This window comes from Girardinichthys multiradiatus, chromosome 23 (genome assembly GCF_021462225.1).
Source record: "Girardinichthys multiradiatus isolate DD_20200921_A chromosome 23, DD_fGirMul_XY1, whole genome shotgun sequence".
In the NCBI taxonomy this organism is placed as follows: Eukaryota; Metazoa; Chordata; class Actinopteri; order Cyprinodontiformes; family Goodeidae; genus Girardinichthys; species Girardinichthys multiradiatus.
Window position 1 is genome coordinate 46,675,249 of NC_061815.1, and position 15,558 is coordinate 46,690,806.

Below are 15,558 nucleotides of genomic sequence, written 5' to 3' on the forward strand. Positions count from 1 at the left end.
CGTATATTCACGTTTTCTGCAACAAATCTGCTGCTGGAACTAAAGTTGCTAGATCTTGTAACAAAAACAAGCTATCCAGACAAGTGTAAAGCACCAAGTGTGCGTTAAGAAAACAAGACCACTGTTGATGAGAATGTGCAGCCCTATTTACTTTGAAGCCAAAGGCATATATTTGTTTTAAAACCAGAAGTTTATCTCACCAATTGCCAAGAAGCTGCTGGAAGGATTTATCGTTTCCCTTTAGTTTCCAGCCAAAACAAGAAAGCACAGAAAAAAATACGGCCCTATCTTTCCCTCCACACAATCTTCTGATGCTACAGCTTTCAGCTAATATATATGGAGCACTAACTAATTGAAAAGTCTAGTAATCAGTGCTTAATTACAAAATAATACCTATACTTACAACCTGTGACACGCTTAGTAAAAGATTGGCTGCCTGCGTGTTTCATGTTGTTTTTGTTCTCCTGATTGGATTTTTTTTTTTTTTTTTTTTGCTCATTAGGCTTCCCTAAAGATCTGAAAAGCAAGTTCATATTTTCCAGCTTTTTAGCCTCTGATGACAAATCTGCCATAAAGGTGAAGAGAATACTGATGATAAAGTGCCGAGAAAGGTTCTGCTTCCCTGAGCCCTCTGGTCTTTTTTGAGCTAAGTGAGCATTCGGCAGAGCCAAGTTTTTTGGGTCTTTCCTTCCATATTTCTTTCACGCCCTGACAAAGTCAAGTTGGCAGACAAATCCAGTCAAGCAGAACACTGTGCTCAGTTGTAAGACTGTTTGTTTCAACACTAGTAAGTCAGGGAAACATTTTCCTGTTGCCTCTTTTCCTGTTTTTAAGACTAGTTTTGTATGCATCAATTTTATAAAAAGGCTAACCTGAAAACATGAAGGGAAATACTTCTAAAATGTGCTAAAATATAATATTTAGACACTTGAAGACATAACATTCTATTTTAAAATGTGCCTTTGGAGCTCTTGAATCAGCTGATAGCATGATGGAAATGCTGCAGATGATTAGTGACATAATTCATCTGTTTCCGAAGGAACCCAATCATTAACCAAGCCTCGTCGGATGCTCAGATAAACAATCAGGACTGGATATTGATTCCCATTCAGGTTGGACACATAATCACAAACACGACAGGAGGCTGTCAGGTAATTTTGTGCTTCAGTGGTTTCAGAAACACTTTGATATATATGTTTCAAAGCTTAGACAGGTTATCTGATCAGAGGGTGTCTTTTTATGATAAATCATACAAGTTGGGTGAAAAAAAATAGAACCGTTCAAAAGTCAACATCAAGTCTACCCTACAGTGACAGATGTGATTTCTGCTCTTGAGTGGCTCAATTTCCTGGCACGTTATCAGCCCTCAGGGAGCCAAATTAATTGAAGTAATTTCTAATACAACGCTTTGGGCAAAATAATCTCGTTCTGTGATGTGGCCCTTCACAATCACATGATGACATCTCCAATGTGATAATTAAGCACTTCGAGGAGAACAAAGGAAAGACAATAAATGGGTTTAATTATACTGATTACATTTTGTGGGCGCCTTAATTTTCAGACCAAAAATAGATCCAGCAAAATATGCAAAATTTAGCAAGACATTAAGTGCTCACCTCTGTCATAAGAGAATCTGAGTGTCATGGAGAACAGCTGCTGGAAGTAAAAGAACTATTGAATTCCAGGATCTTTAAAGAGGAGCAACAACATTTCCCAATTTGTCTTCTAATATTAGCCTTAAAATACTGCCATTTGCCATGACTTTTTAGAGAAGACAAAGCAATGGTTTTTTCTGGACATACAATTGTTGGGACCCACAGCCATGGATTTCAACATTAAAATCTGGTACGGACTTTCCTGGAACTTTTCAAAATAAAGTGCATTAACCTTCTTCCGGCACAGCCAGGAAACGGGATAACTGCGGACGTCCTTTGACGCCATTACACAAATAAAAGCACAGCTGTTGCTACATCCGCCCTCTTTCCACACGGCCTTCGAGAGGGACCGGTCAGGGGAGGCCCAGCGCGCTGATGTCTCTTTGCTGGCAAAAAGACATAAGCTCTTCAAAGTGGATCCAAGAGTGTCATACGATCATCGATCATATGCAAAGTTAAGTACGAATGAAATACTGTCTGTGTATCCGGTATTTTCATTCATGAACGGGGGTAATTAAGGTACAAGCATTGCTTGACTGTCTCTCCGAGCCCCCGCAGACGCAAACGGTGTTCGAGAGAAGCCCCTGCAAAAACGTGGTCTCCCAATCTGGAAGGAAGACAGCAGAGACCGCAGCGGACAGGACGGGCCGCCCAGCTACAGCTCCGGAGCTAACCCTTTTGTTCACAGAACGAACGCACCTTCTGATTGTGAGAAGCTGAGGAGGTTAGCGGGAAGCTAACCCTTTGTTCACTATGGATACCTTCTTCAACCTTCATCGCCCCTTGGACAACATTTCCTCACCATGGTCAGAGGTTAGGTTTGGGCAGATTAACAGTTAGGATGAAATAATCTGAACGTTTTCATTTATGAAATTTGTTTTTGTGAAACTCGGCTATCTTAGTGCTAACAGGCTATCTGCAGCACACGTGCCCGGTTTGTGTTTCTTTGTATGTTTTTAAAGTTAAGACAAACTTTATTTAAAGGGTGATTTTTAAACAGAACATTGATCATAACGCGCCGTCCGCGCTTATGCATTTTAACCTTTATATTAACCGAGGTATTTTAAAGGTATGTGTTTGTTTCTGTTGCTAAGCTATCCGCTTCTTTGTTAGCTCAACTGCTAACCGGTAAGAACACGTGCTTGCTACTAAAGAGTATTTAACAGAAAGGTTGTTAGTTTTCAAGCTAGTGAATAATAGTCCCTGAACATCATTTACTAGATTTGATAACTAAGTAAACACCATTAAGCCCATTTCTCCAGAAAGATATGGCTTGTTTCCAAAATATCCCCTTAATAATATTTCTTCAAATATTATTTGAATAAATGAAGGCAGCTAATTGGACACCGTTGAAAATTAGGCATCCAGAAGGTTGGTTTTATTCAGCAGATCATTCTTTAAAATGTTATTTTATTAAAATAATATTTTATCTGATCTTGCATTGTGAATGGTTGTCTAAATGTTGCTGATTATTTCCTAAATTGGTTCCAAGACTAACTTAACTTCACTTCCAGATTCTTCCAGATAAACCTTGGTTTTCCAACATAAACATTGCATGGTAATGTTGCATCACTCTTTTGGTCATAATTTCCAATCATCTTTAATCAACTTGTATATATTATCATAGCCCATTAATCTTCCCTATTCTTTAATTCTGCCTGATAGTTTAGTTGGATTGTTTTAGCATAGTAAAGAGTTTGTTGATTGAAATATGTTTGACTTTGAGTTGACTTATTTTTGTTAATAAATTCTTGTATTTTAAGAAATTGTGTGAATTCATTCCATGTGTGTGCAGAGTTTATGTTATGATTCTGGCACGTCTGCTCTACCCTGTCTCCCTGGCTGCTAACAGCAGATTAGATGCCCCTGGTGGCTGCTGCTGTGCCGTGCAATCTGTGGCATGCCATACACCTGTGTCTTCCCTAATATATACCGACTCTGACAAGCAGACGGTGCCAGATTTTTGAAAGCCATTCGTGTAAGTAGATATCCAGCGTTCCTTCCTGTCTGATCATTGTTCTTGACCTTGCCTTGCCTTTTGGATTTATGCCTCTGCCTGCTCCCTGTCAGACTATTTGGATTTTGGTTGTCGACCTCGTTTCCTGCATCTGGTTTATGCCTCTGCCTGCCCCTTGCCTGACGCTTCTTGTTCCGATCATTGACCCTGTTTCTGTCCTTGGATTATTGAGCCAGCCTAGCCCTTGGATTATTCAGCCTGGAGTCACTTCTTACCCTGTGCTGTGGAGATCACCGCCTGCCGCCCACTGAGGTTTCCCCTCTGGGTGTCAAGTTCCACTTAAGACAAAAGCAGGTTAGTGGCTTTTCTGATCCCTGCAAAAATCTTTCTGCCTCAGTGATTCCTGGAAGCTGTGAGGAGTGTTACCTGTGTGATGTTTTCCTGTGGCTGAATAAACCTTTTAAACTTTCAGTACTGTGTCTGGCTGAATCTTGGGTCCGCCTTTTTCTGATTCATAGCAGTTTATGCTGTTCAATAATGGCAGAGCTCGTCTCACACCTTTCTATTTTGTCCTAATACCATCGCCTTACTGGGCTGGTATTCACAGGACAACCCTTAACAGACCGAAATATTATTTGATAAAATATTAATATTAAATATTAAATAATATTCTCAGAGTCATAATCACAACACAATATTACTAAGGATGTTATTTATTTCAGTCACTTTCATATGTAGTAAAAACATGAAAACAGTCACAAACAAAAACAAATGTGGAATGGAATGAAAAAACAAATGTGAAGATTAAGTGATTGGTGCATGGACAAGTGTACTGAGAGAACAAGCTCCAGAGTTCAACATGTGAAAAAAATCTCTTAAATCTGCCATTTATTTCTGTCTTGAACATCTGTGCTCAACATTTTACACGTCTTCCACCATGCAATTTTCTGTTTTCCTGCTCATACTTAAAGAAGATCAATATTAGAGCCAATTAAGGCCAGAGAAGAGATATGTTACTCTCTGATTGGTTTTGACCATCTAAACCAGGGGTTTCCTGCTACAGCCCTCAAGAAATGCTGTCCTGCAACTGTAAGAAGCATCCATGTTTCAACACATGTGAATGTGGGTTGGAACGGAAAGTCCAAAAATGTGACTAAAGTTCGGCTAAGTCATTGTAAAGAAACCAGTTTTGGGTTTGACATTTTGAATTGCCTAGTATATTCTGATGAGATGGTGAAGCTGTAGAGTGACATTTAAAAGCTTGATAATTTCTGATGAGAAAAACATTGGATTCTGAAATTACCAATGTAAAAGAAGCACCAACTCAATAACTCAGTGAAATGTATCTGAGCGAATCAGGAAATATTTGTTAACATTTTTCGCAATGTCGCTACATTGGATTTTATTATGTTTAATAAACAATTCTCAATGTTAGTCAGAAGGTTGAATTCTTGACCTTTCCATTGAAAGATTACCTTCCTAAAAAAGAGGTACTATCTATATGAGTTTTAGGATTTATTTAAAAATCAGCAAGATTGTTTAAGACCTCAAACATTATTTTAAAAAAAATCAAGAAACTATAAATCAACACAAATAAAAATGTATAAGTTAAGCAAAGATTTACATCCTAATATCTAATTTCTATTGAATTAATTTAGCAAAATAAAAATTAAAAATGCTACGTATTTTAACCCTCCTAAGACAGACTAAACAGATGTATTCTGATGAGGCAATTAATATTCAAAATATTATCTAAACCGTTTTCAGATCAATTGTTTTCAAAGAGTTATTTATTTCTCAGAAGCCTGAAACCAAAGGTTTTATGGCTTAATTTTGATACTATTCTGATGGCGAGCATACTGAATGTGTGGATGGTGATGTCATCTCAATCCATTGGCCAGAATGCTAAAGGTTTTCTTGCACGCAATAAAATTATGGTTTTGACAAGGGTTAATAATAGTATTTGATCAAAATCCTATTATGTTTTATTATTATACATAAATAGTATTGAACTCTGTGGGTTTCAGCCACAGTGAAGCCTTGTATGTGGATGGGCATGTCGGCAATCACCAAGAAGAGGAATGCGGTCTGGGCATCTTGAATCTGCCGCTTTGCGTGCGTGGTGGGTCCTTCTGCCTCTGTCAACACGTTCTGGCTCCGATGCCTCCCCCTACTTTCTTCCTTTCCTATCTCCTCCTCCCTCTCATAAAAAGGCCGTCAAAATAGTGGCTGTGGTAGTTAGAGGTAGAAATACTTACAGGGGTTGGACAATAAAACTGAAACACCTGGTTTTAGACCACAATAATTTATTAGTATGGTGCAGGGCCTCCTTTTGTGGCCAAAACAGCGTCAATTCGCCTTGGGAATGACATATACAAGTCCTGCACAGTGGTCAGAGGGATTTTAAGCCATTCTTCTTGCAGTATAATGGCCAGGTCACTACGTGATACTGGTGGAAGAAAACGTTTCCTGACTCGCTCCTCCAAAACACCCCAAAGTGGCTCAATAATATTTAGATCTGGTGACTGTGCAGGCCATGGGAGATGTTCAACTTCATGTTCATCAAACCAATCTTTCACCAGTCTTGCTGTGTGTATTGGTGCATTGTCTTCCTGATACACGGCACCGCCTTCAGGATACAATGTTTGAACCATTGGATGCACATGGTCCTCAAGAATGGTTCGGTAGTCCTTGGCAGTGACGCGCCCATCTAGCACAAGTATTGGGCCAAGGGAATGCCATGATATGGCAGCCCAAACCATCACTGATCCACCCCCATGCTTCACTCTGGGCATGCAACAGTCTGGGTGGTACGCTTCTTTGGGGTTTCTCCACACCGTAACTCTCTCGGATGTGGGGAAAACAGTAAAGGTGGACTCATCAGAGAACAATACATGTTTCACATTGTCCACAGCCCAAGATTTGCGCTCCTTGCACCATTGAAACCGACGTTTGGCATTGGCATGAGTGACCAAAGGTTTGGCTATAGCAGCCTGGCTGTGTATATTGACCCTGTGGAGCTCCCGACGGACAGTTCTGGTGGAAACAGGAGAGTTGAGGTGCACATTTAATTCTGCCATGATTTGGGCAGCCGTGGTTTTATGTTTTTTGGATACAATCCGGGTTAGCACCTCAACATCCCTTTCAGACAGCTTCCTCTTGCGTCCACAGTTAATCCTGTTGGATGTGGTCCGTCCTTCTTGGTGGAATGCTGACATTATCCTGGATACCGTGGCTCTTGATACATCACAAAGACTTGCTGTCTTGGTCACAGATGCGCCAGCAAGACGCGCACCAACAATTTGTTCTCTTTTGAACTCTGGTATGTCACCCATGTCTGCTTTCTGCTCTCGGTGGAAGAGGACGCTTTTTCTCTGTCTCCCACCTCCTCCCATATCTGCCCTGCTTCAGCTCTGTGTCTTGTCTTTGGAGCCTCTTCTTGCATATCTTCCAAATTCTTAGTTATGGATCTGGTCAGCTGGTCTCTCAATGCAATTGATAAAATTTTCTCGAGGAGAAGACAGGGTGAAGGAGAGCCCAACTTGTCCGGACTGGACGCTTTTCTCTGGATACACAATGGACTCCTGGCAGAAGTGGAGGATTGTGTGTTTGTCGATAATGTCAGTCGAGGATGTGGAAGATGTGTATATAATTGGATGTTTGATATCAGGATTTCTGCTTTTTGGAGTCAGCGGTTACCTGGCATATCGAGAAATTCGGAGAGTGTCAGCAGCTGTTCTGGCAATTGTGAGGCTGCCTGGCATGTGTGATGGGATCTTCAGGGCGATCAGCACTCAGACTGAGATGTTACGTGAGCTGAATCGCAGACTGGATGTGATCCTTACACAGGATCGCAGGCAGGTTGCGGTTCCTGGACTCAGGGGTGAAATGGGATAAATCTTGGGGAAAGTTGTTCGCTCGGATCTGGCGAGAGACCAGGAATTTGGCTGTTCGGATTCGCCTTTGAGAAGCACCAGCGAGACTCTCAAGGCTGACAGAAAATTAAGAGTCAGCCTAATCCAAATAATTGTTGTTTTTCTGAATCTGGGTCCCGTGCACGGCCTTGATGGCTGGCTATCTTCAACTTCTCCTGGAAGTTATGTAAAAATGACGCTCTGCTCCCTCTGCCCCCTCCCTTCCCTGAGAACATCTGTGGACCTGCTCAGAACTTTGTGGCCGGTTGATGAACATTCCAATGTACCATCAAGGACAATGGCCTCTGTGACAGTGCTTCATGGACTTACTTGCACACACTCACTCGCACACACACACATGCTCAAGATAAACATATGCACCCCTCACACCACCTTCACCGTTCCCAGCATGATGTTGTTTTGTAAACTTGTTGCTTCTTTGTGCTGAGGTTTTTTGCAATCTCAGACTGCATCCTGCTAAGGATAAAGTGTGAAATATGATTTTTTTTCCCTCTACTTTCCTAATGTGGCCTCTTTTCTCATCTGGCAAGGGCAGCGCCTGTGAGTGGGCAGCAAAGCCTCTGTGACCCGTCCCCCCCTTGTCTTGTGTCATGATGTCTGTTTGGATGGGTTGTACTGGAATTCTAATTTCCCCTCGGGGATCAATAAAGTATCTTTGAATTGAATTGATTGAATTGATAATGTTGTGTGCATTTCAATATTTTGAGCAAAACTGTGCTCTTACCCTGCTAATTGAACCTTCACACTCTGCTCTTACTGGTGCAATGTGCAATCAATGAAGATTGGCTACCAGGCTGGTCCAATTTAGCCATGAAACCTCCCACACTAAAATGACAGGTGTTTCAGTTTCATTGTCCAACCCCTGTAGATCTTTTATTTACTTTGTTATTTGTTAAAAATAAAGACATAGGAATACAAGACAGGTTTAGAAAAGGCAGGATGCCAGGAAGATAAGAGTTTTAATAAATCAGAGTTATGTCATGTTGAACTTTCAAAAGCGTCAAATTGACAGCCCTGGGAGTTCTAGGGAGTTCTGAGAAGGGAGAGAAAATAATCAATTCAAAGTCTCAGAACTAGCTGGACCCATCTTCGTGGTCTGAGCACTCTCACTACCCAAGAAACCTTCTGGATCTCTTCAGGCATGTAGTTCTGACTCTCTTTCAGGCTGTGCTCATGGGAAAATCTTTGACCTAGCAGTAATTCTAATCAGCCAAAAGGTCACTCAGAAGCAATCTAGATGTCACTTTTGGTCAAGGTCACTGGATGATTCAGCACTTTAGGATTACGACCGGAACCATGTTGGTTATAAGAAGAGGATACTAAAAAAGGTAACCGGTGAACACTCACACACATGCACACAACCAACCATAGTTTTACACAAAAAAATGTAGCGTGAGATGCGAAAAGAAAGACTGTTAAAACCAAATCTTAAAGGTTGATGGTGTTTCAAAAAGTCATTTATTATCAGCTTCAAATCTTTGATTTTCTTCTATCTTAGGAACTTTTCACATCGGTTGGCAGCTTTTATGTCAACAGAAGTTTAGAGGAACTTTTTCCTAGATCTATGGCTAAGACATTCTAAAGAGACCTGGGGAAAAGCATTTTTTGTGGATGAAAGGTCAAATGTGAGAGAAATTGTGTGTGGTACAACCCTTAAAATAGTATATTTTCAACAAGACACACATAGTTGAGATATTGTGTTCCTGCTTTTTTGACTAGTTGACAATGTGTTAAAGGTAGAAAGACACTGGGATTAGCCTAGTAAGGGCACTTTTTGAAATGTAGTGATGAAGCTTGCCATACTTTACTTTCCTCTAAGATATTACCCACTGAACACCTCAAATACATTAAAAAAAAAATCAATCTGAAATTTTGACAAGTCATTGTTATTTGATGTAATGATAGGGCTTTTCCTCCAATCAGCACACGTGAAATCAAACAACTGGCAGGAAGCTGAGTACAGCAGCTTCTCATTAGCAGTTCTTTTAGATCACAAAAAGTTTGCATCAAGGAAACAAACACGGAACACTCAGTCATATTTGAACATGCAAGTCTAAAATTTTCTTGTTGTCCCCAGGCATATTATGTACCTCCAGTTACAATACATCAAAACAACAATGATTACACATGTCAATATGGCTATGTGTGTTCAGTAAATAGACAACCCAGTGCATCAAAAAGCTGAAACTTTTCAGAACATTAGCAACAATGTTCAAAGACAGGTGATACAGACTTAAATGTCTGTTCAGAAACTTCAGTGAAGGTCAGTCCTGGTAAGGGCTGAGCATTCACAGCGGCACCACAGCAGAAAACCAAATGCCCACTGCAAAGAGGAGGCATGCTTCTGCCAAAAATACTGACAGGTCTCTCTCTCTGTGCCTGCAGGACGATTCTGCAGCTTTATCTTGCACTAAGCCTCAGCGGAAATTCAGACTGACAGATTCCTGCTGGCTCTCAGCTCTCGCTCCAAACAAAATAACAAACTGCCAGCCAGCAGGGATGTGTGAGGGGATGCTTACTGTGCCCTTAAGGATTTATGCCTTGCTCTCTTTGAAGTCTTGCAGCGATCTCCGTAATTGTCTGGCCTTTGTGGACTAATTGCTTGTCTGCTTCACCATGGCATAGTGCAATTGGTGAAAAGAGGACTGTTCAGGAATAAAGGGTTTCTTTCTTCAAGGACTGCCTGCTTAAAAATAGAGTCATCCTGAAATAAAGATAACCAATTGGCCTCCTTAACATACCTGGAAGTGCCAAGAGAGCAGAAGGAAGAAGAGAAGCACATCTAGATAATACATCTAGATAATACAAAATACAGACCAAGGATGGATAATTTATTTCCCCTCAGATTATCTCCACATCCCAAATTGGGATCAAAAAAGTAGAGGGTAAGATTCCCGATCAATTGTCACCCCCTCTCAATACTTGTATGTCAACACTTGACATTTTAATGCAGCGGTAATAATCTATTAACCATCGGTTGTTAACCATAGTTAGGGTTGCTATGAATAACTATTAATAAGTACCAAGGGCAGTTATTGATAAAGTTAATCATTTTAATCAAAATAAACAAGTTGACAAACCACCTGATTATCAGGAAATAATAGCCAATCAGCTCTCAGTCTCTGTCAGATATTGTTTTGTTTGAGATATTGTTTGAGGTCCTGTTCATAACTTTTATGGACAGGATTTCTAGGCGCAGCCAAGGGCCTGAAGGGGTCTGGTTTGGGGACGAGTGGATTTTGTCTCTTCTCTACGATCATACCCTCACCTATGGCCATGAACTTTGGGTCATGACCGAAAGAACGAGATCCCAGATTCAAGAGGCTGAAATGACCTTCCTCCATAGGGTGGCCGGGCACTCCCTTAGAGATAGGGTGAGGCCGTCCGGGAGGGGCTCGGAGTAGAGCCGCTGCTCCTCCACATCGAGAGGAGCCAGTTGAGGTAGCTCGGGCACCTATACTGGATGCCCCCTGGACGCCTTCCTTGGGAGGTGTTCCAGGCACGTCCCACTGGGAGAAGGTCCAGGACACACTGGAGGGACTATGTCTCTCGACTGGCCTGGGAATGCCTTGGGCTCCCCCCAGAGGAGCTGGAGGAGGTGACTGGGAAGAGGGACGTCTGGGTGTCTCTGCTGCCCCTGCGTCCCGGTCCCGGATAAAGCAGAAGACGACGAGTAGGACAAATACGATTTCGAGAAACCACCTGATTATCAGGAAATACTAGCCAATCAGCTCTCAGTCTCTGTCAGATATTGTTTTATGAGTACCCGCCTGGTGAGGTGTGGTTACATAGAACAATAGATGGAGTGAATTCACGCACTGGCTTCGTCAAACAGAAAGTCATACACACACATACAGAATAAACCCAAGTTCTCTCCAAAATACATTAATCATTTAAAAAAAATTAAGTTAAAATACTTCAGTCAATAAACTTTTAACTAGGCTAGTAACATTCAACTAAACTACGAAGTAAAAAACGGAAAAGAATTATAAGAATAGAATTATAAGAAAACTCAAGAATAACAATGATGCAGTGACATCACAGTTTAGTGTGAATAAGCTCCTTTTTAGAAAGGTCCTGGTCTGGTTTAGGACTTTTCAGATTAACCTGGGGTTAAAGGGGTGAGGTTATGTGCAGCAAGGCTTTTCCCCCTTAACTGCTGTATAATCTGTTTAGTATATATGTGGTGAAGTAACAGCCTGAATATAAGATATAGTATTTTTCGCCAGACGTTCATGTTAATGTAGGTATCATAACCTGCTTTGCCACAGTTCTGTAAGAAAAATATCTCAATAGAGTACCCCTGATCAAATAGAGCACTTTCACTTTTTCTTGTACGTAAAAAATATGCATTTTCCTAAGATTAGCTTTTCATGTAAACCTAAATTAGTGGAGTGTAAACTGTAATATTTTGCCAATTTCATGGTTTTATGCAGACAACTCTGCAGGGGGAGAGACAACATTTCCAGGTTTCGCAATAGGTCCCAGGGATGCTCTTCAATTCAATTCAGTTTTATTTATATAGCGCCAATTCACAACACATGTCGTCTCAAGGCACTTCACAAACTTTTTGGAATGGTGTGGTGTTGTTGGTGGTTAGAATAAGCCACTGAGTGTTAGGCCAATTTAGAATGGGTTATGTGTAGGGGTACTAAGTAAAATAATAAACTGATAAAGTTTGTCCATGTAGAGCCCACTGGTGGCCATTGTTATACTAAAAACCACAAGGATTAGGGGTATCTCTCTCTGGCAGACTGATTATAACCATTTGAAAAGAATAGGGGTCATACAGGTAGCAGAAAAGGAGGGTGTGTTTGCACCTCAACCATAACTGAGCCGGTTTAGGCTAAACCTTAATCCCCCTTACTCTATCCAACAGGGAGGGAGGAAGGCAGAGGTAAAACTAATTGGCGAGTTTTCTGTTGCATTGTGTGAAAGGTGGGTAACTTTAAAATGGGCTAAGTCAATTCAATTGAATCATACAGATTTCAAGCCAGGTACATATATTCCAATTTTTCCTCTCTATCGAACAGTGCAGTCAGATTCAGTTATTTATTCAAATTGGTTAAAAAGTTTTTCAATCTAAGGAAAATCCAGCAGATTGAGTCACTGCATTGAATCAGTGACTTGTAGCAGTCACTCTTCCTGGATGAGCACGTAGCGACAGTGGACAGTCACTGGTGTTGACTTTACAGCAATCCCTTGTACTGAGCATGTATGTAGTGACAGTGGAGAGGATAACTCCTTTTTAACAGGAAGAAACCTCCAGCAGAACCAGGCTCAGTGTCGGTCGTGGCCATCTGCCACGACCGACACTGGGGATTTGAGAGAACAGAGCAGACACAGAAAAAGAAAAAGAACCTAGAAGCAGAAAACAGAAGCACTGATTCAGGAGTACTTTCTATGGGAAGGAAAAGTAAATGTTAATGGATGTAGCTTCTTTAGTGGTTTCATCTAGGAAGAAAAAACAGATAAACTCTGAGCCAGTTTTCAAGTTTATATTATGAGAGAGAGCACATACAGTTAGTCACAGTAAAAGCTTAGTCAGTAGCTATGTCTAAGAGAGAGAAAGGGTTAAACACTAAAAGACAGGGCTATGTGGATCATCGGTAGAGGGTGAGCATTAAGTTATTCGCAGCAGAAGCTTGGACGATGCCCCCCTCCAGAAAGGTATCACAGGTACATACAGAGTGAGGCCAGAATAGCTTCTAGGAAGAGAAAAGAGAGAGAACATAAAGGTAAAGCTGAAATAACAGCAAATAATGTAAAGACCGTAGTATGGAGAGTAGTATGAGAATGTAGCAGAGAGAGTGAAAGTGGTCATTATGTCCTCCAGCAGCCTAAGCCTCTAGCAGCATAACTACAGAGATAGCTCAGGATAACCTAAGCCACTCTAACTATAAGTTTTATCTAAAAGGAAAGTTTTAAGCCTAGCCTTAAAAAGTAGACAGAGTGTCTGCCTCACGGACTAAAACTGGGAGCTGGTTCCACAAGAGAGCCTGGAATCTGAAGGATCTGCCTCCCATTCTACTTCTAGAGACTTTAGGAACCACCAGTAAACCTGCAGTCTGAGAACAAGCTGCCCCAGCGACCCGGATAAGCGGAAGACAACGAGTACGAGTACGAGTACAATACAAAAATATGAAAAATAACAACCCATTCAACTAATTAGCACATGTAGGGCAGTATACAAGTGCACAGCCCTTGCAGATATATTTCTGCAGCACACAGTATGTGTTTTACAGTCCTTCTTTTGAGGGCAGAAGTGACATCTCTTCCTCTTACTTGCCCTAGCAAGGGAAGTGGCTGTGGTAGATGGATCCTCAGGTTGATCAGGAACTCCTGCACTCTGAATAGCTTTCACAACTGCTGTTGAGGGTTCTATGCGGGGGACATGCTTCCTTCTTTCAATGATTGGAGTTACAAGTGCCTTTCCTAGCTGCTCCAGGAACAACCTCTTCTTGTTCTGCTTATGAGACATCCAGGTTGGGTTGATCTCTCTCCAAATCACAAAGGCATTGTAGGAGGAAACATCAATGATGTTGTGGAAGATGACCAGGGGCCAGCGGGCAGTCATTCTTCTGCAGCCATATGTTCCAATCACATTATCCAGGTTGTCCACACCTCCTTTGTTGCGGTTGTAGTCTAGAATGATGATTGGCTTCCTGTCCTCACGATCGCTAATGTCACCATCTGTGTGCAGTGTGCACAGAAGAACTACATTCTTGTTTTTCTTTGGGAGGTAGGAAACTAGAGTGGTGTTGGGCGTGAAGGCAAACTTTGAGGAGAAGACCTCTCTCTCCTTTGATGCAAGCAGTGCAGATGGGAGCTCAGGCTTATTCTTTCGCACTGTACCAACCATGGTGATCTTCCTCTTCAGGAGCTGCTGTCCGAGTTCATAAGAGGTGAAGAAATTGTCACATGTCACATTGTGACCCCTCAGTCCCTCTGTCACATCAAGCACAACTCGCATCCCCTGGTTCTTCTCTGGGCATCCACTGGTCGGCTTCCCAGTATAGACTTGCATTTTCTAAGCATAGCTTCATTTGGCATCACAAGCCACCCATGACTTGATCCCATATTTTGCTGGCTTCTGGGCATATACTGCCGGAAAGGACAACGACCTTTGGACAAAAGACATTAGCATCAGTGATTAGTATCAGTGTGACAGAAAACAGTCAAAGAAATCAATAGTGAAAATCACTTTTATTACAAATATGAAAAGAGATTACCTCTAAATGGAACCAGTTGTTCATCCACTGTTACGTCAGGCCTTGGATTGTAGAGGTAGGGCAGCTGCTCCACCCACTTGTCCCATACCTCTCTTATGGCTGCAAGTTTGTCTGTCACACGTCTTGCTGGTCTTGACTCACGATCATCAAATCGTAGCAGTCTTGAGTAGGTGTGAAAGACTTTGAGTGGCATTGTAGCTCGGAAAATTGGCCTTCCACTCTCAGCATCCCATAGACTAGCTGCAGCCTCACCTCGGGACCTGTATACACCTGCTAAGATTAGCAGCCCTAAGTAGGCCTGCAGGTCAATCTCATCCATCTTTTTCCAGCTGTCTCCATATGTGCGAAAACCCTCCAGATTTGTCATCCCCAGGATTATTTTTTCTATTGCTGGTGTGGTAAACAGGTAGAATGTAGAGACAATATCATGGGCATGAGAAACGGCATACCTTGTGGGTCCTGGGGTCATCTTTATGATGTTTTGTTCTGCATGCCTGCCATGTTGGTCATATGCTGCTGAGGACCATGTTATTTTGCCATTTTTTGAAAGGAAAGTCTCTCTTTCAGCTTCAGGATTTTCTTCTTCTTCTGAAGATGATTCATCATGCTCTGGGTTGTATTCCTCCCCATCTTCTTTGGATACATCCTCCACTTCCTCTTTTGAATCAGAATTGTCTTGCTGGACATCTGAGAAAATCAGCTCTACAGCGTCTTCAGCAGTATAACGCACACTCATGGCTTCAGCACAGACAGAATTCGGGGTCTTGTTATCTGCAGCA

The 15,558-nt window shown here is 41.7% G+C and overlaps 1 pseudogene; it reads right to left on the reverse strand.

The window, feature by feature from the left end:
* Window positions 1–13,220: 13,220 nt before the first annotated feature.
* Window positions 13,221–15,323, reverse strand: LOC124860094 (annotated as a pseudogene).
* Window positions 15,324–15,558: the final 235 nt, after the last annotated feature.